We start from the raw sequence: 20,145 nt of genomic DNA, 5'->3' as shown, positions 1-20,145 counted from the left end.
GTGAGAGAAGCGTGAGTGAGAAAAGCGTGAGTGAGAAAAGCGCGAGTGAGAAAAGCGTGAGTGAAAAGAGCGCCATTGAGAGAAGCATGAGTTAGAGAAGCGTGAGTGAGAAAAGCGTCAGTGAGAAAAACGTGAGTGAGAAAAGCGCGAGTGAGAAAAGCATGAGTGAGAAAAGCGAGAGTGAGAGAAACATGAGTGAGAGAGGCATGAGTGAGAGAAGCGTGAGTGAGAAAAGCATGAGTGAGAAAAGCGTGAGTGAGAGAAGCGTGAGTGAGAAAAGCATGAATGAGAAAAGCGCGAGTGTGAAAAGCGGGAGTGAGAAAAGCGCGAGTGAGAAAAGCGTGAGTGAGAAAATCGAGAGTGAGAAAAGCATGAGTGAGAAAAGCGCGAGTGAGAAAAGGGGGAGTGAGAAAAGCATGAGTGAGAGAAGCGCCAGTGAGAGAAGCATGAGTGAGAAAAGCGCGAGTGAGAAAAGCATCAGTGAGAAAAGCATCAGTGAGAAAAGCGCGAGAGAGAGAAGCGTGAGTGAGAAAAGCATGAATGAGAAAAGCGGGAGTGAGAAAAGCGGGAGTGAGAAAAGCGTGAGTGAGAGAAGCCTGGGTGAGAGAAGCATGAGTGAGAAAAGCGCGAGTGAGAAAAGCCTGATTGAGAAAAGCATAAGTGAGAAAAGCGTGAGTGAAAACGCGTGAGTGAGAAAAGCATGAGTGAGAAAAGCGCGAGTGAGAAAAGGGGGAGTGAGAAAAGCGTGAGTGAGAGAAGCGCGTTTGAGAAAAGCATGAGTGAGAAAAGCGCGAGTGAGAAAAGCGCAAGTGAGAAAAGCGTGAATGAGAAAAGCGCGAGTGAGAAAAGCGAGTGAGAAAAGCGGGAGTGAGAAGAGCGGGAGTGATAAAAGTGTGAGTGACAAAAGCGCAAGTGAGAAAAGTGTGAATGAGAGAAGCGTGGGTGAGAGAAACATGAGTGAGAAAAGCGCGAGTGAGAAAAGCATGAGTGAGAAAAGCATGAATGAGAAAAGTGGGAGTGAAAAAAGCGTGAGTGAGAAAAGCATGAATGAAAAAAGCGCGAGTGAGAAAAGGGGGAGTGAGAAAAGCGTGAGTGAGAGAAGTGGGAGTGAGAAAAGCATGAGTGAGAAAAGCGCGAGTGAGAAAAGCATGAGTGAGAAAAAACCTGAGTGAGAAAAGCATAAGTGAGAAAAGCGTGAGTGAGAAAAGCGTGAGTGAGAAGAGCATGAGTGAGAAAAGCGCCATTGAGAGAAGCATGAGTTAGAGAAGCGTGAGTGAGAAAAGCGTCAGTGAGAAAAACGTGAGTGAGAGAAGCGTGGGTGAGAGAAGCATGAGTGAGAAAAGCGCGAGTGAGAGAAGCATGAGTGAGAAAAGCATGAGTGAAAAAAGCGCGAGTGAGAGAAGCGTGAGTGAGAAAAGCATGAATGAGAAAAGCGGGAGTGAGAAAAGCGAGAGTGAGAAAAGCGTGAGTGAGAGAAGCCTGGGTGAAAGAAGCATGAGTGAGAAAAGCGCGAGTGAGAAACGCCTGATTGAGAAAAGCATAAGTGAGAAAAGCGTGAGTGAAAAAGCGTGAGTGAGAAAAGCATGAGTGAGAAAAGCGGGAATGAGAAAAGCGCGAGTGAGAGAAGCGTGAGTGAGAGAAGCGTGAGTGAGAGAAGCGTGAGTGAGAGAAGCGTGAGTGAGAAAAGCGTGAGTGAGAAAAGCGCGAGTGAGAAAAGCGTGAGTGAAAAGAGCGCCATTGAGAGAAGCATGAGTTAGAGAAGCGTGAGTGAGAAAAGCGTCAGTGAGAAAAACGTGAGTGAGAAAAGCGCGAGTGAGAAAAGCATGAGTGAGAAAAGCGAGAGTGAGAGAAACATGAGTGAGAGAGGCATGAGTGAGAGAAGCGTGAGTGAGAAAAGCATGAGTGAGAAAAGCGTGAGTGAGAGAAGCGTGGGTGAGAGAAGCATGAGTGAAAAAAGCGTGAGTGAGAAAAGCACGAGTGAGAAAAGTGGGATTGAGAGAAGCGCCAGTGAGAAAATTGTGAGTGAGAAAAGCGGGAATGAGAAAAGCATGAGTGAGAAAAGTGTGAGTGAGAAAAGCGTGAGTGAGAGAAGCGCGAGTGAGAAAAGCATGAGTGAGAAAAGCGCGAGTGAGAAAAGCATGAGTGAGATAAGCACGAGTGAGAGAAGCATGAGTGAGAGAAGCGTGAATGAGAAAAGCATGAGTGAGAGAAGCGCGAGTGAGAAAAGCGCGAATGAGAAAAGCGCGAGTGAGAAAAGCGTGAGTGAGAAAAGCATGAAAGAGAAAAGCGCGAGTGCGAAAAGGGTGAGTGAGAAAAGCGCGAGTGAGAGAAGCATGATTGAGAGAAGCGTGAGTGAGAAAAGCATGAATGAGAAAAGCGCGAGTGAGAAAAGCGTGAGTGAAAAAAGCGCCATTGAGAGAAGCATGAGTTAGAGAAGCGTGAGTGAGAAAAGCGTCAGTGAGAAAAACGTGAGTGAGAGAAGCGTGGGTGAGAGAAGCATGAGTGAGAAAAGCGCGAGTGAGAGAAGCATGAGTGAGAAAAACATGAGTGAGAAAAGCGCGAGTGAGAGAAGCGTGAGTGAGAAAAGCATGAATGAGAAAAGCGGGAGTGAGAAAAGCGGGAGTGAGAAAAGCGTGAGTGAGAGAAGCCTGGGTGAGAGAAGCATGAGTGAGAAAAGCGCGAGTGAGAAACGCCTGATTGAGAAAAGCATAAGTGAGAAAAGCGTGAGTGAAAAAGCGTGAGTGAGAAAAGCATGAATGAGAAAAGCGCGAGTGAGAAAAGGGGGAGTGAGAAAAGCGTGAGTGAGAGAAGCGCGTTTGAGAAAAGCATGAGTGAGAAAAGCGCGAGTGAGAAAAGCGCGAGTGAGAAAAGCGTGAATGAGAGAAGCGTGGGTTAGAGAAGCATGAGTGAAAAAAGCGTGAGTGAGAAAAGCATGAGTGGGAAAAGCGCGAATGAGAAAAGCGCGAGTGAGAAAAGCGCGAGTGAGAAAAGCGGGAGTGAGAAAAGCGGGAGTGATAAAAGTGTGAGTGAGAAAAGCGTAAGTGAGAAAAGTGTGAATGAGAGAAGCGTGGGTGAGAGAAACATGAGTGAGAAAAGCGTGAATGAGAAAAGCATGACTGAGAGAAGCGCGAGTGAGAAAAGCGTGAGTGAGAGAAGCGCGAGTGAGAAAAGCATGAGTGAGAAAAGCGCGAGGGAGAAAAGCGTGAGTGAGAAAAGCGCGAGTGAGAGAAACATGAGTGAGAAAAACATGAGTGAGAAAAGCGCGAGTGAGAGAAGCGTGAGTGAGAAAAGCATGAATGAGAAAAGCGGGAGTGAGAAAAGCATGAGTGAGAAAAGCGAGAGTGAGAGAAACATGAGTGAGAGAGGCATGAGTGAGAGAAGCGTGAGTGAGAAAAGCATGAGTGAGAAAAGCGTGAGTGAGAGAAGCGTGGGTGAGAGAAGCATGAGTGAAAAAAGCGTGAGTGAGAAAAGCACGAGTGAGAAAAGTGGGATTGAGAGAAGCGCCAGTGAGAAAATTGTGAGTGAGAAAAGCGGGAATGAGAAAAGCATGAGTGAGAAAAGTGTGAGTGAGAAAAGCGTGAGTGAGAGAAGCGCGAGTGAGAAAAGCATGAGTGAGAAAAGCGCGAGTGAGAAAAGCATGAGTGAGAAAAGCACGAGTGAGAGAAGCATGAGTGAGAGAAGCGTGAATGAGAAAAGCATGAGTGAGAGAAGCGCGAGTGAGAAAAGCGCGAATGAGAAAAGCGCGAGTGAGAAAAGCGTGAGTGAGAAAAGCATGAAAGAGAAAAGCGCGAGTGCGAAAAGGGTGAGTGAGAAAAGCGCGAGTGAGAGAAGCATGATTGAGAGAAGCGTGAGTGAGAAAAGCATGAATGAGAAAAGCGCGAGTGAGAAAAGCGTGAGTGAAAAAAGCGCCATTGAGAGAAGCATGAGTTAGAGAAGCGTGAGTGAGAAAAGAGTCAGTGAGAAAAACGTGAGTGAGAGAAGCGTGGGTGAGAGAAGCATGAGTGAGAAAAGCGCGAGTGAGAGAAGCATGAGTGAGAAAAACATGTGTGAGAAAAGCGCGAGTGAGAGAAGCGTGAGTGAGAAAAGCATGAATGAGAAAAGCGCGAGTGAGAAAAGTGTGAGTGAAAAAAGCGCCATTGAGAGAAGCATGAGTTAGAGAAGCGTGAGTGAGAAAAGCGTCAGTGAGAAAAACGTGAGTGAGAGAAGCCTGGGTGAGAGAAGCATGAGTGAGAAAAGCGCGACTGAGAAACGCCTGATTGAGAAAAGCATAAGTGAGAAAAGCGTGAGTGAAAAAGCGTGAGTGAGAAAAGCATGAATGAGAAAAGCGCGAGTGAGAAAAGGGGGAGTGAGAAAAGCGTGAGTGAGAGAAGCGCGTTTGAGAAAAGCATGAGTGAGAAAAGCGCGAGTGAGAAAAGCGCGAGTGAGAAAAGCGTGAATGAGAGAAGCGTGGGTTAGAGAAGCATGAGTGAAAAAAGCGTGAGTGAGAAAAGCGCGAGTGAGAGAAGCATGAGTGAGAAAAACATGAGTGAGAAAAGCGCGAGTGAGAGAAGCGTGAGTGAGAAAAGCATGAATGAGAAAAGCGGGAGTGAGAAAAGCGGGAGTGAGAAAAGCGTGAGTGAGAGAAGCCTGGGTGAGAGAAGCATGAGTGAGAAAAGCGCGAGTGAGAAACGCCTGATTGAGAAAAGCATAAGTGAGAAAAGCGTGAGTGAAAAAGCGTGAGTGAGACAAGCGCGAGTGAGAAAAGCGTGAGTGAGAGAAGCGTGAGTGAGAAAAGCATGAATGAGAAAAGCGCGAGTGTGAAAAGCGGGAGTGAGAAAAGCGCGAGTGAGAAAAGCGTGAGTGAGAAAATCGAGAGTGAGAAAAGCATGAGTGAGAAAAGCGCGAGTGAGAAAAGGGGGAGTGAGAAAAGCATGAGTGAGAGAAGCGCCAGTGAGAGAAGCATGAGTGAGAAAAGCGCGAGTGAGAAAAGCGTGAGTGAGAAAAGCGTGAGTGAGAGAAGCGTGGGTGAGAGAAGCATGAGTGAAAAAAGCGTGAGTGAGAAAAGCATGAGTGAGAAAAGCGCAAATGAGAAAAAGCGCGAATGAGAAAAGCGCGAGTGTGAAAAGCGTGACTGAGAAAAGCGTGAGTGAGAAAAGTGTGAGTGAGAAAAGCGCAAGTGAGAAAAGCGTGAGTGAGAGAAGCGTGGGTGAGAGAAGCATGAGTGAGAAAACCGCGAGTGAGAAAAGCATCAGTGAGAAAAGCATCAGTGAGAAAAGCGCGAGAGAGAGAAGCGTGAGTGAGAAAAGCATGAATGAGAAAAGCGGGAGTGAGAAAAGCGGGAGTGAGAAAAGCGTGAGTGAGAGAAGCCTGGGTGAGAGAAGCATGAGTGAGAAAAGCGCGAGTGAGAAAAGCCTGATTGAGAAAAGCATAAGTGAGAAAAGCGTGAGTGAAAACGCGTGAGTGAGAAAAGCATGAGTGAGAAAAGCGCGAGTGAGAAAAGGGGGAGTGAGAAAAGCGTGAGTGAGAGAAGCGCGTTTGAGAAAAGCATGAGTGAGAAAAGCGCGAGTGAGAAAAGCGCAAGTGAGAAAAGCGTGAATGAGAGAAGCGTGGGTGAGAGAAGCATGAGTGAAAAAAGCGTGAGTGAGAAAAGCATGAGTGAGAAAAGCGCGAATGAGAAAAGCGCGAGTGAGAAAAGCGAGTGAGAAAAGCGGGAGTGAGAAGAGCGGGAGTGATAAAAGTGTGAGTGACAAAAGCGCAAGTGAGAAAAGTGTGAATGAGAGAAGCGTGGGTGAGAGAAACATGAGTGAGAAAAGCGCGAGTGAGAAAAGCATGAGTGAGAAAAGCATGAATGAGAAAAGTGGGAGTGAAAAAAGCGTGAGTGAGAAAAGCATGAATGAAAAAAGCGCGAGTGAGAAAAGGGGGAGTGAGAAAAGCGTGAGTGAGAGAAGTGGGAGTGAGAAAAGCATGAGTGAGAAAAGCGCGAGTGAGAAAAGCATGAGTGAGAAAAAACCTGAGTGAGAAAAGCATAAGTGAGAAAAGCGTGAGTGAGAAAAGCGTGAGTGAGAAGAGCATGAGTGAGAAAAGCGCCATTGAGAGAAGCATGAGTTAGAGAAGCGTGAGTGAGAAAAGCGTCAGTGAGAAAAACGTGAGTGAGAGAAGCGTGGGTGAGAGAAGCATGAGTGAGAAAAGCGCGAGTGAGAGAAGCATGAGTGAGAAAAGCATGAGTGAAAAAAGCGCGAGTGAGAGAAGCGTGAGTGAGAAAAGCATGAATGAGAAAAGCGGGAGTGAGAAAAGCGAGAGTGAGAAAAGCGTGAGTGAGAGAAGCCTGGGTGAAAGAAGCATGAGTGAGAAAAGCGCGAGTGAGAAACGCCTGATTGAGAAAAGCATAAGTGAGAAAAGCGTGAGTGAAAAAGCGTGAGTGAGAAAAGCATGAGTGAGAAAAGCGGGAATGAGAAAAGCGCGAATGAGAGAAGCGTGAGTGAGAGAAGCGTGAGTGAGAGAAGCGTGAGTGAGAGAAGCGTGAGTGAGAAAAGCGTGAGTGAGAAAAGCGCGAGTGAGAAAAGCGTGAGTGAAAAGAGCGCCATTGAGAGAAGCATGAGTTAGAGAAGCGTGAGTGAGAAAAGCGTCAGTGAGAAAAACGTGAGTGAGAAAAGCGCGAGTGAGAAAAGCATGAGTGAGAAAAGCGAGAGTGAGAGAAACATGAGTGAGAGAGGCATGAGTGAGAGAAGCGTGAGTGAGAAAAGCATGAGTGAGAAAAGCGTGAGTGAGAGAAGCGTGGGTGAGAGAAGCATGAGTGAAAAAAGCGTGAGTGAGAAAAGCACGAGTGAGAAAAGTGGGATTGAGAGAAGCGCCAGTGAGAAAATTGTGAGTGAGAAAAGCGGGAATGAGAAAAGCATGAGTGAGAAAAGTGTGAGTGAGAAAAGCGTGAGTGAGAGAAGCGCGAGTGAGAAAAGCATGAGTGAGAAAAGCGCGAGTGAGAAAAGCATGAGTGAGAAAAGCACGAGTGAGAGAAGCATGAGTGAGAGAAGCGTGAATGAGAAAAGCATGAGTGAGAGAAGCGCGAGTGAGAAAAGCGCGAATGAGAAAAGCGCGAGTGAGAAAAGCGTGAGTGAGAAAAGCATGAAAGAGAAAAGCGCGAGTGCGAAAAGGGTGAGTGAGAAAAGCGCGACTGAGAGAAGCATGATTGAGAGAAGCGTGAGTGAGAAAAGCATGAATGAGAAAAGCGCGAGTGAGAAAAGCGTGAGTGAAAAAAGCGCCATTGAGAGAAGCATGAGTTAGAGAAGCGTGAGTGAGAAAAGCGTCAGTGAGAAAAACGTGAGTGAGAGAAGCGTGGGTGAGAGAAGCATGAGTGAGAAAAGCGCGAGTGAGAGAAGCATGAGTGAGAAAAACATGAGTGAGAAAAGCGCGAGTGAGAGAAGCGTGAGTGAGAAAAGCATGAATGAGAAAAGCGGGAGTGAGAAAAGCGGGAGTGAGAAAAGCGTGAGTGAGAGAAGCCTGGGTGAGAGAAGCATGAGTGAGAAAAGCGCGAGTGAGAAACGCCTGATTGAGAAAAGCATAAGTGAGAAAAGCGTGAGTGAAAAAGCGTGAGTGAGAAAAGCATGAATGAGAAAAGCGCGAGTGAGAAAAGGGGGAGTGAGAAAAGCGTGAGTGAGAGAAGCGCGTTTGAGAAAAGCATGAGTGAGAAAAGCGCGAGTGAGAAAAGCGCGAGTGAGAAAAGCGTGAATGAGAGAAGCGTGGGTTAGAGAAGCATGAGTGAAAAAAGCGTGAGTGAGAAAAGCATGAGTGGGAAAAGCGCGAATGAGAAAAGCGCGAGTGAGAAAAGCGCGAGTGAGAAAAGCGGGAGTGAGAAAAGCGGGAGTGATAAAAGTGTGAGTGAGAAAAGCGTAAGTGAGAAAAGTGTGAATGAGAGAAGCGTGGGTGAGAGAAACATGAGTGAGAAAAGCGTGAATGAGAAAAGCATGACTGAGAGAAGCGCGAGTGAAAAAAGCGTGAGTGAGAGAAGCGCGAGTGAGAAAAGCATGAGTGAGAAAAGCGCGAGGGAGAAAAGCGTGAGTGAGAAAAGCGCGAGTGAGAGAAACATGAGTGAGAAAAACATGAGTGAGAAAAGCGCGAGTGAGAGAAGCGTGAGTGAGAAAAGCATGAATGAGAAAAGCGGGAGTGAGAAAAGCGGGAGTGAGAAAAGCGTGAGTGAGAGAAGCCTGGGTGAGAGAAGCATGAGTGAGAAAAGCGCGAGTGAGAAACGCCTGATTGAGAAAAGCATAAGTGAGAAAAGCGTGAGTGAAAAAGCGTGAGTGAGACAAGCGCGAGTGAGAAAAGCGTGAGTGAGAGAAGCGTGAGTGAGAAAAGCATGAATGAGAAAAGCGCGAGTGTGAAAAGCGGGAGTGAGAAAAGCGCGAGTGAGAAAAGCGTGAGTGAGAAAATCGAGAGTGAGAAAAGCATGAGTGAGAAAAGCGCGAGTGAGAAAAGGGGGAGTGAGAAAAGCATGAGTGAGAGAAGCGCCAGTGAGAGAAGCATGAGTGAGAAAAGCGCGAGTGAGAAAAGCGTGAGTGAGAAAAGCGTGAGTGAGAGAAGCGTGGGTGAGAGAAGCATGAGTGAAAAAAGCGTGAGTGAGAAAAGCATGAGTGAGAAAAGCGCAAATGAGAAAAAGCGCGAATGAGAAAAGCGCGAGTGTGAAAAGCGTGACTGAGAAAAGCGTGAGTGAGAAAAGTGTGAGTGAGAAAAGCGCAAGTGAGAGAAGCGTGAGTGAGAGAAGCGTGGGTGAGAGAAGCATGAGTGAGAAAACCGCGAGTGAGAAAAGCATCAGTGAGAAAAGCATCAGTGAGAAAAGCGCGAGAGAGAGAAGCGTGAGTGAGAAAAGCATGAATGAGAAAAGCGGGAGTGAGAAAAGCGGGAGTGAGAAAAGCGTGAGTGAGAGAAGCCTGGGTGAGAGAAGCATGAGTGAGAAAAGCGCGAGTGAGAAAAGCCTGATTGAGAAAAGCATAAGTGAGAAAAGCGTGAGTGAAAACGCGTGAGTGAGAAAAGCATGAGTGAGAAAAGCGCGAGTGAGAAAAGGGGGAGTGAGAAAAGCGTGAGTGAGAGAAGCGCGTTTGAGAAAAGCATGAGTGAGAAAAGCGCGAGTGAGAAAAGCGCAAGTGAGAAAAGCGTGAATGAGAGAAGCGTGGGTGAGAGAAGCATGAGTGAAAAAAGCGTGAGTGAGAAAAGCATGAGTGAGAAAAGCGCGAATGAGAAAAGCGCGAGTGAGAAAAGCGAGTGAGAAAAGCGGGAGTGAGAAGAGCGGGAGTGATAAAAGTGTGAGTGACAAAAGCGCAAGTGAGAAAAGTGTGAATGAGAGAAGCGTGGGTGAGAGACACATGAGTGAGAAAAGCGCGAGTGAGAAAAGCATGAGTGAGAAAAGCATGAATGAGAAAAGTGGGAGTGAAAAAAGCGTGAGTGAGAAAAGCATGAATGAAAAAAGCGCGAGTGAGAAGAGGGGGAGTGAGAAAAGCGTGAGTGAGAGAAGTGGGAGTGAGAAAAGCATGAGTGAGAAAAGCGCGAGTGAGAAAAGCATGAGTGAGAAAAAACCTGAGTGAGAAAAGCATAAGTGAGAAAAGCGTGAGTGAGAAAAGCGTGAGTGAGAAGAGCATGAGTGAGAAAAGCGCGAGTGAGAAAAGGGGGAATGAGAAAAGCGTGAGTGAGAGAAGCGCGTTTGAGAAAAGCATGAGTGAGAAAAGCGCGAGTGAGAGAAGCGTGAGTGAGAAAAGGGCGAGTGAGAAAAGCATGGGTGACAAAAGCGTGAGTGAGAAAAGCATGAATGAAAAAGCGCGAGTGAGAAAAACATGAGTGAGAAAAGCGTGAGTGAGAGAAGCGTGAGTGAGAAAAGGGCAAGTGAGAAAAGCATGAATGAGAAAAGCGCGAGTGAGAAAAGCATGAGTGAGAAAAGCGAGAGTGAGAGAAACATGAGTGAGAGAGGCATGAGTGAGAGAAGCGTGAGTGAGAAAAGCATGAGTGAGAAAAGCGTGAGTGAGAGAAGCGTTGGTGAGAGAAGCATGAGTGAAAAAAGCGTGAGTGAGAAAAGCATGAGTGAGAAAAGCACGAATGCGAAAAAGCGCGAATGAGAAAAGCGCGAGTGTGAAAAGCGGGACTGAGAAAAGCGTGAGTGAGAAAAGTGTGAGTGAGAAAAGCGCAAGTGAGAAAAGCGTGAGTGAGAGAAGCGTGGGTGAGAGAAGCATGAGTGAGAAAACTGCGAGTGAGAAAAGCATCAGTGAGAAAAGCATCAGTGAGAAAAGCGCGAGAGAGAGAAGCGTGAGTGAGAAAAGCACGAATGAGAAAAGTGGGAGTGAGAAAAGCGTGAGTGAGAGAAGCGTGAGTGAGAAAAGCATGAATGAGAAAAGCGCGAGTGAGAAAAGCGGGAGTGAGAAAAGCGTGAGTGGGTGAAGCGTGTGTGAGAAAAGCGTGAGTGAGAAAAGCATGAGTGAGAAAAGCACGAGTGAGAAAAGTGGGAGTGAGAGAAGCGCAAGTGAGAAAATTGTGAGTGAGAAAATCGGGAATGAGAAAAGCATGAGTGAGAAAAGTGTGAGTGAGAAAGGCGTGAGTGAGAAAAGCGTGAGTGAGAAAAGCGCGAGTGAGAAAAGCATAAGTGAGAAAAGCGCGAGTGAGAAAGGCATGAATGAGAAAAGCGCGAGTGAGAAAAGCTTGAGTGAGAAAAGCGCGAGTGAGTGAAGCATGAGTGAGAGAAGCATGAGTGAGAGAAGCGTGAGTGAGAAAAGCATGAGTGAGAAAAGCGGGAGTGAGAAAAGCGTGAGTGAGAGAAGCGTGAGTGAGAGAAGCGTGAGTGAGAAAAGCATGAATGAGAAAAGCGCGAGTGAGAAAAGCATGAGTGAGAAAAGCGAGAGTGAGAGAAACATGAGTGAGAGAGGCATGAGTGAGAGAAGCGTGAGTGAGAAAAGCGCTAGTGAGAAAAGCGGGAGTGAGAAAAGCGTGAGTGAGAAAAGCATGAATGAGAAAAGCGCGAGTGAGAAAAGCATGAGTGAAAAAAGCGCGAGTGAGATAAGCATGAGTGAGATAAGCATGAGTGAGAGAAGCGTGAGTGAGAAAAGCATGAGTGAGAAAAGCACGAGTGAGAAAAGCGTGAGTGAATAAGCGCGAGTGAGAGAAACATGAGTGAGAAAAGCGTGAATGAGAGAAGCGTGAGTGAGAAAAGCATGAATGAGAAAAGCACGAGTGAGAAAAGCGGGAGTGAGAAAAGCGTGAGTGAGAGAAGCATGAGTGAGAGAAGCGTGAGTGAGAAAAGCGTGAGTGAGAAGAGCGCCAGTGAGAGAAGCATGAGTGAGAGAAGCGTGAGTGAGAAAAGCGTAAGTGAGAAAAGCGTGAGTGAGAGAAGTGTGGGTGAGAGAAGCATGAGTGAGAAAAGCGCGAGTGAGAGAAGCATGAGTGAGAGAAGCGTGAGTGAGAAAAGCATGAGTGAGAAAAGCGGGAGTGAGAAAAGCGTGAGTGAGAGAAGCGTGAGTGAGAGAAGCGTGAGTGAGAAAAGCATGAATGAGAAAAGCGCGAGTGAGAAAAGCATGAGTGAGAAAAGCGAGAGTGAGAGAAACATGAGTGAGAGAGGCATGAGTGAGAGAAGCGTGAGTGAGAAAAGCGCTAGTGAGAAAAGCGGGAGTGAGAAAAGCGTGAGTGAGAAAAGCATGAATGAGAAAAGCGCGAGTGAGAAAAGCATGAGTGAAAAAAGCGCGAGTGAGATAAGCATGAGTGAGAGAAGCATGAGTGAGAGAAGCGTGAGTGAGAAAAGCATGAATGAGAAAAGCGGGAGTGAGAAAAGCGAGAGTGAGAAAAGCGTGAGTGAGAGAAGCCTGGGTGAAAGAAGCATGAGTGAGAAAAGCGCGAGTGAGAAACGCCTGATTGAGAAAAGCATAAGTGAGAAAAGCGTGAGTGAAAAAGCGTGAGTGAGAAAAGCATGAGTGAGAAAAGCGGGAATGAGAAAAGCGCGAGTGAGAGAAGCGTGGGTGAGAGAAGCATGAGTGAGAAAAGCGCGAGTGAGAGAAGCATGAGTGAGAAAAGCATGAGTGAAAAAAGCGCGAGTGAGAGAAGCGTGAGTGAGAAAAGCATGAATGAGAAAAGCGGGAGTGAGAAAAGCGAGAGTGAGAAAAGCGTGAGTGAGAGAAGCCTGGGTGAAAGAAGCATGAGTGAGAAAAGCGCGAGTGAGAAACGCCTGATTGAGAAAAGCATAAGTGAGAAAAGCGTGAGTGAAAAAGCGTGAGTGAGAAAAGCATGAGTGAGAAAAGCGGGAATGAGAAAAGCGCGAGTGAGAGAAGCGTGAGTGAGAGAAGCGTGAGTGAGAGAAGCGTGAGTGAGAGAAGCGTGAGTGAGAAAAGCGTGAGTGAGAAAAGCGCGAGTGAGAAAAGCGTGAGTGAAAAGAGCGCCATTGAGAGAAGCATGAGTTAGAGAAGCGTGAGTGAGAAAAGCGTCAGTGAGAAAAACGTGAGTGAGAAAAGCGCGAGTGAGAAAAGCATGAGTGAGAAAAGCGAGAGTGAGAGAAACATGAGTGAGAGAGGCATGAGTGAGAGAAGCGTGAGTGAGAAAAGCATGAGTGAGAAAAGCGTGAGTGAGAGAAGCGTGGGTGAGAGAAGCATGAGTGAAAAAAGCGTGAGTGAGAAAAGCACGAGTGAGAAAAGTGGGATTGAGAGAAGCGCCAGTGAGAAAATTGTGAGTGAGAAAAGCGGGAATGAGAAAAGCATGAGTGAGAAAAGTGTGAGTGAGAAAAGCGTGAGTGAGAGAAGCGCGAGTGAGAAAAGCATGAGTGAGAAAAGCGCGAGTGAGAAAAGCATGAGTGAGAAAAGCACGAGTGAGAGAAGCATGAGTGAGAGAAGCGTGAATGAGAAAAGCATGAGTGAGAGAAGCGCGAGTGAGAAAAGCGCGAATGAGAAAAGCGCGAGTGAGAAAAGCGTGAGTGAGAAAAGCATGAAAGAGAAAAGCGCGAGTGCGAAAAGGGTGAGTGAGAAAAGCGCGAGTGAGAGAAGCATGATTGAGAGAAGCGTGAGTGAGAAAAGCGTCAGTGAGAAAAACGTGAGTGAGAGAAGCGTGGGTGAGAGAAGCATGAGTGAGAAAAGCGCGAGTGAGAGAAGCATGAGTGAGAAAAGCATGAATGAGAAAAGCGCGAGTGAGAAAAGCGGGAGTGAGAAAAGCGTGAGTGGGTGAAGCGTGTGTGAGAAAAGCGTGAGTGAGAAAAGCATGAGTGAGAAAAGCACGAGTGAGAAAAGTGGGAGTGAGAGAAGCGCAAGTGAGAAAATTGTGAGTGAGAAAATCGGGAATGAGAAAAGCATGAGTGAGAAAAGTGTGAGTGAGAAAGGCGTGAGTGAGAAAAGCGTGAGTGAGAAAAGCGCGAGTGAGAAAAGCATAAGTGAGAAAAGCGCGAGTGAGAAAGGCATGAATGAGAAAAGCGCGAGTGAGAAAAGCTTGAGTGAGAAAAGCGCGAGTGAGTGAAGCATGAGTGAGAGAAGCATGAGTGAGAGAAGCGTGAGTGAGAAAAGCATGAGTGAGAAAAGCGGGAGTGAGAAAAGCGTGAGTGAGAGAAGCGTGAGTGAGAGAAGCGTGAGTGAGAAAAGCATGAATGAGAAAAGCGCGAGTGAGAAAAGCATGAGTGAGAAAAGCGAGAGTGAGAGAAACATGAGTGAGAGAGGCATGAGTGAGAGAAGCGTGAGTGAGAAAAGCGCTAGTGAGAAAAGCGGGAGTGAGAAAAGCGTGAGTGAGAAAAGCATGAATGTGAAAAGCGCGAGTGAGAAAAGCATGAGTGAAAAAAGCGCGAGTGAGATAAGCATGAGTGAGATAAGCATGAGTGAGAGAAGCGTGAGTGAGAAAAGCATGAGTGAGAAAAGCACGAGTGAGAAAAGCGTGAGTGAATAAGCGCGAGTGAGAGAAACATGAGTGAGAAAAGCGTGAATGAGAGAAGCGTGAGTGAGAAAAGCATGAATGAGAAAAGCACGAGTGAGAAAAGCGGGAGTGAGAAAAGCGTGAGTGAGAGAAGCATGAGTGAGAGAAGCGTGAGTGAGAAAAGCGTGAGTGAGAAGAGCGCCAGTGAGAGAAGCATGAGTGAGAGAAGCGTGAGTGAGAAAAGCGTAAGTGAGAAAAGCGTGAGTGAGAGAAGTGTGGGTGAGAGAAGCATGAGTGAGAAAAGCGCGAGTGAGAGAAGCATGAGTGAGAGAAGCGTGAGTGAGAAAAGCATGAGTGAGAAAAGCGGGAGTGAGAAAAGCGTGAGTGAGAGAAGCGTGAGTGAGAGAAGCGTGAGTGAGAAAAGCATGAATGAGAAAAGCGCGAGTGAGAAAAGCATGAGTGAGAAAAGCGAGAGTGAGAGAAACATGAGTGAGAGAGGCATGAGTGAGAGAAGCGTGAGTGAGAAAAGCGCTAGTGAGAAAAGCGGGAGTGAGAAAAGCGTGAGTGAGAAAAGCATGAATGAGAAAAGCGCGAGTGAGAAAAGCATGAGTGAAAAAAGCGCGAGTGAGATAAGCATGAGTGAGAGAAGCATGAGTGAGAGAAGCGTGAGTGAGAAAAGCATGAATGAGAAAAGCGGGAGTGAGAAAAGCGAGAGTGAGAAAAGCGTGAGTGAGAGAAGCCTGGGTGAAAGAAGCATGAGTGAGAAAAGCGCGAGTGAGAAACGCCTGATTGAGAAAAGCATAAGTGAGAAAAGCGTGAGTGAAAAAGCGTGAGTGAGAAAAGCATGAGTGAGAAAAGCGGGAATGAGAAAAGCGCGAGTGAGAGAAGCGTGGGTGAGAGAAGCATGAGTGAGAAAAGCGCGAGTGAGAGAAGCATGAGTGAGAAAAGCATGAGTGAAAAAAGCGCGAGTGAGAGAAGCGTGAGTGAGAAAAGCATGAATGAGAAAAGCGGGAGTGAGAAAAGCGAGAGTGAGAAAAGCGTGAGTGAGAGAAGCCTGGGTGAAAGAAGCATGAGTGAGAAAAGCGCGAGTGAGAAACGCCTGATTGAGAAAAGCATAAGTGAGAAAAGCGTGAGTGAAAAAGCGTGAGTGAGAAAAGCATGAGTGAGAAAAGCGGGAATGAGAAAAGCGCGAGTGAGAGAAGCGTGAGTGAGAGAAGCGTGAGTGAGAGAAGCGTGAGTGAGAGAAGCGTGAGTGAGAAAAGCGTGAGTGAGAAAAGCGCGAGTGAGAAAAGCGTGAGTGAAAAGAGCGCCATTGAGAGAAGCATGAGTTAGAGAAGCGTGAGTGAGAAAAGCGTCAGTGAGAAAAACGTGAGTGAGAAAAGCGCGAGTGAGAAAAGCATGAGTGAGAAAAGCGAGAGTGAGAGAAACATGAGTGAGAGAGGCATGAGTGAGAGAAGCGTGAGTGAGAAAAGCATGAGTGAGAAAAGCGTGAGTGAGAGAAGCGTGGGTGAGAGAAGCATGAGTGAAAAAAGCGTGAGTGAGAAAAGCACGAGTGAGAAAAGTGGGATTGAGAGAAGCGCCAGTGAGAAAATTGTGAGTGAGAAAAGCGGGAATGAGAAAAGCATGAGTGAGAAAAGTGTGAGTGAGAAAAGCGTGAGTGAGAGAAGCGCGAGTGAGAAAAGCATGAGTGAGAAAAGCGCGAGTGAGAAAAGCATGAGTGAGAAAAGCACGAGTGAGAGAAGCATGAGTGAGAGAAGCGTGAATGAGAAAAGCATGAGTGAGAGAAGCGCGAGTGAGAAAAGCGCGAATGAGAAAAGCGCGAGTGAGAAAAGCGTGAGTGAGAAAAGCATGAAAGAGAAAAGCGCGAGTGCGAAAAGGGTGAGTGAGAAAAGCGCGAGTGAGAGAAGCATGATTGAGAGAAGCGTGAGTGAGAAAAGCGTCAGTGAGAAAAACGTGAGTGAGAGAAGCGTGGGTGAGAGAAGCATGAGTGAGAAAAGCGCGAGTGAGAGAAGCATGAGTGAGAAAAACATGAGTGAGAAAAGCGCGAGTGAGAGAAGCGTGAGTGAGAAAAGCATGAATGAGAAAAGCGGGAGTGAGAAAAGCGGGAGTGAGAAAAGCGTGAGTGAGAGAAGCCTGGGTGAGAGAAGCATGAGTGAGAAAAGCGCGAGTGAGAAACGCCTGATTGAGAAAAGCATAAGTGAGAAAAGCGTGAGTGAAAAAGCGTGAGTGAGAAAAGCATGAATGAGAAAAGCGCGAGTGAGAAAAGGGGGAGTGAGAAAAGCGTGAGTGAGAGAAGCGCGTTTGAGAAAAGCATGAGTGAGAAAAGCGCGAGTGAGAAAAGCGCGAGTGAGAAAAGCGTGAATGAGAGAAGCGTGGGTTAGAGAAGCATGAGTGAAAAAAGCGTGAGTGAGAAAAGCATGAGTGGGAAAAGCGCGAATGAGAAAAGCGCGAGTGAGAAAAGCGCGAGTGAGAAAAGCGGGAGTGAGAAAAGCGGGAGTGATAAAAGTGTGAGTGAGAAAAGCGTAAGTGAGAAAAGTGTGAATGAGAGAAGCGTGGGTGAGAGAAACATGAGTGAGAAAAGCGTGAATGAGAAAAGCATGACTGAGAGAAGCGCGAGTGAGAAAAGCGTGAGTGAGAGAAGCGCGAGTGAGAAAAGCATGAGTGAGAAAAGCATGAATGAGAAAAGCGGGAGTGAGAAAAGCGGGAGTGAGAAAAGCGTGAGTGAGAGAAGCCTGGGTGAGAGAAGCGTGAGTGAGAGAAGCGCGAGTGAGAAAAGCATGAGTGAGAAAAGCGCGAGGGAGAAAAGCGTGAGTGAAAAAGCGTGAGTGAGATAAGCGCGAGTGAGAAAAGCGTGAGTGAGAGAAGCGTGAGTGAGAAAAGCATGAATGAGAAAAGCGCGAGTGTGAAAATCGGGAGTGAGAAAAGCGCGAGTGAGAAAAGCGTGAGTGAGAAAATCGAGAGTGAGAAAAGCATGAGTGAGAAAAGCGCGAGTGAGAAAAGGGGGAGTGAGAAAAGCATGAGTGAGAGAAGCGCCAGTGAGAGAAGCATGAGTGAGAAAAGCGCGAGTGAGAAAAGCGTGAGTGAGAAGAGCGTGAGTGAGAGAAGCGTGGGTGAGAGAAGCATGAGTGAAAAAAGCGTGAGTGAGAAAAGCATGAGTGAGAAAAGCGCAAATGAGAAAAAGCGCGAATGAGAAAAGCGCGAGTGTGAAAAGCGTGACTGAGAAAAGCGTGAGTGAGAAAAGTGTTAGTGAGAAAAGCGCAAGTGAGAGAAGCGTGAGTGAGAGAAGCGTGGGTGAGAGAAGCATGAGTGAGAAAACCGCGAGTGAGAAAAGCATCAGTGAGAAAAGCATCAGTGAGAAAAGCGCGAGAGAGAGAAGCGTGAGTGAGAAAAGCATGAATGAGAAAAGCGGGAGTGAGAAAAGCGGGAGTGAGAAAAGCGTGAGTGAGAGAAGCCTGGGTGAGAGAAGCATGAGTGAGAAAAGCGCGAGTGAGAAAAGCCTGATTGAGAAAAGCATAAGTGAGAAAAGCGTGAGTGAAAACGCGTGAGTGAGAAAAGCATGAGTGAGAAAAGCGCGAGTGAGAAAAGGGGGAGTGAGAAAAGCGTGAGTGAGAGAAGCGCGTTTGAGAAAAGCATGAGTGAGAAAAGCGCGAGTGAGAAAAGCGCAAGTGAGAAAAGCGTGAATGAGAGAAGCGTGGGTGAGAGAAGCATGAGTGAAAAAAGCGTGAGTGAGAAAAGCATGAGTGAGAAAAGCGCGAATGAGAAAAGCGCGAGTGAGAAAAGCGAGTGAGAAAAGCGGGAGTGAGAAGAGCGGGAGTGATAAAAGTGTGAGTGAGAAAAGCGCAAGTGAGAAAAGTGTGAATGAGAGAAGCGTGGGTGAGAGAAACATGAGTGAGAAAAGCGCGAGTGAGAAAAGCATGAGTGAGAAAAGCATGAATGAGAAAAGTGGGAGTGAAAAAAGCGTGAGTGAGAAAAGCATGAATGAAAAAAGCGCGAGTGAGAAGAGGGGGAGTGAGAAAAGCGTGAGTGAGAGAAGTGGGAGTGAGAAAAGCATGAGTGAGAAAAGCGCGAGTGAGAAAAGCATGAGTGAGAAAAAACCTGAGTGAGAAAAGCATAAGTGAGAAAAGCGTGAGTGAGAAAAGCGTGAGTGAGAAGAGCATGAGTGAGAAAAGCGCGAGTGAGAAAAGGGGGAATGAGAAAAGCGTGAGTGAGAGAAGCGCGTTTGAGAAAAGCATGAGTGAGAAAAGCGCGAGTGAGAGAAGCGTGAGTGAGAAAAGGGCGAGTGAGAAAAGCATGGGTGACAAAAGCGTGAGTGAGAAAAGCATGAATGAAAAAGCGCGAGTGAGAAAAACATGAGTGAGAAAAGCGTGAGTGAGAGAAGCGTGAGTGAGAAAAGGGCAAGTGAGAAAAGCATGGGTGACAAAAGCGTGAGTGAGAAAAGCATGAATGAGAAAAGCGCGAGTGAGAAAAGCATGAGTGAGAAAAGCGAGAGTGAGAGAAACATGAGTGAGAGAGGCATGAGTGAGAGAAGCGTGAGTGAGAAAAGCCTGAGTGAGAAAAGCGTGAGTGAGAGAAGCGTTGGTGAGAGAAGCATGAGTGAAAAAAGCGTGAGTGAGAAAAGCATGAGTGAGAAAAGCACGAATGCGAAAAAGCGCGAATGAGAAAAGCGCGAGTGTGAAAAGCGGGACTGAGAAAAGCGTGAGTGAGAAAAGTGTGAGTGAGAAAAGCGCAAGTGAGAAAAGCGTGAGTGAGAGAAGCGTGGGTGAGAGAAGCATGAGTGAGAAAACCGCGAGTGAGAAAAGCATCAGTGAGAAAAGCATCAGTGAGAAAAGCGCGAGAGAGAGAAGCGTTAGTGAGAAAAGCACAAATGAGAAAAGTGGGAGTGAGAAAAGCGTGAGTGAGAGAAGCGTGAGTGAGAAAAGCATGAATGAGAAAAGCGCGAGTGAGAAAAGCGGGAGTGAGAAAAGCGTGAGTGGGTGAAGCGTGTGTGAGAAAAGCGTGAGTGAGAAAAGCATGAGTGAGAAAAGCACGAGTGAGAAAAGTGGGAGTGAGAGAAGCGCAAGTGAGAAAATTGTGAGTGAGAAAATCGGGAATGAGAAAAGCATGAGTGAGAAAAGTGTGAGTGAGAAAGGCGTGAGTGAGAAAAGCGTGAGTGAGAAAAGCGCGAGTGAGAAAAGCATAAGTGAGAAAAGCGCGAGTGAGAAAAGCATGAGTGAAAAAAGAGTGAGTGAGAAAAGCGCTAGTGAGAAAAGCGGGAGTGAGAAAAGCGTGAGTGAGAAAAGCATGAATGAGAAAAGCGCGAGTGAGAAAAGCTTGAGTGAGAAAAGCGCGAGTGAGTGAAGCATGAGTGAGAGAAGCATGAGTGAGAGAAGCGTGAGTGAGAAAAGCATGAGTGAGAAAAGCGGGAGTGAGAAAAGCGTGAGTGAGAGAAGCGTGAGTGAGAGAAGCGTGAGTGAGAAAAGCATGAATGAGAAAAGCGCGAGTGAGAAAAGCATGAGTGAGAAAAGCGAGAGTGAGAGAAACATGAGTGAGAGAGGCATGAGTGAGAGAAGCGTGAGTGAGAAAAGCGCTAGTGAGAAAAGCGGGAGTGAGAAAAGCGTGAGTGAGAAAAGCATGAATGAGAAAAGCGCGAGTGAGAAGAGCATGAGTGAAAAAAGCGCGAGTGAGATAAGCATGAGTGAGATAAGCATGAGTGAGAGAAGCGTGAGTGAGAAAAGCATGAGTGAGAAAAGCACGAGTGAGAAAAGCGTGAGTGAATAAGCGCGAGTGAGAGAAACATGAGTGAGAAAAGCGTGAATGAGAGAAGCGTGAGTGAGAAAAGCATGAATGAGAAAAGCACGAGTGAGAAAAGCGGGAGTGAGAAAAGCGTGAGTGAGAGAAGCATGAGTGAGAGAAGCGTGAGTGAGAAAAGCGTGAGTGAGAAGAGCGCCAGTGAGAGAAGCATGAGTGAGAGAAGCGTGAGTGAGAAAAGCGTAAGTAAGAAAAGCGTGAGTGAGAGAAGTGTGGGTGAGAGAAGCATGAGTGAGAAAAGCGCGAGTGAGAGAAGCATGAGTGAGAGAAGCGTGAGTGAGAAAAGCATGAGTGAGAAAAGCGGGAGTGAGAAAAGCGTGAGTGAGAGAAGCGTGAGTGAGAGAAGCGTGAGTGAGAAAAGCATGAATGAGAAAAGCGCGAGTGAGAAAAGCATGAGTGAGAAAAGCGAGAGTGAGAGAAACATGAGTGAGAGAGGCATGAGTGAGAGAAGCGTGAGTGAGAAAAGCGCTAGTGAGAAAAGCGGGAGTGAGAAAAGCGTGAGTGAGAAAAGCATGAATGAGAAAAGCGCGAGTGAGA

The sequence above is a fragment of the Watersipora subatra genome, chromosome 4, assembly GCF_963576615.1.
Source record: "Watersipora subatra chromosome 4, tzWatSuba1.1, whole genome shotgun sequence".
NCBI lineage: Eukaryota > Metazoa > Bryozoa > Gymnolaemata > Cheilostomatida > Watersiporidae > Watersipora > Watersipora subatra.
The sequence above is the reverse complement of the archived record's forward strand: the minus strand, read 5'-3'. Positions refer to the sequence as shown.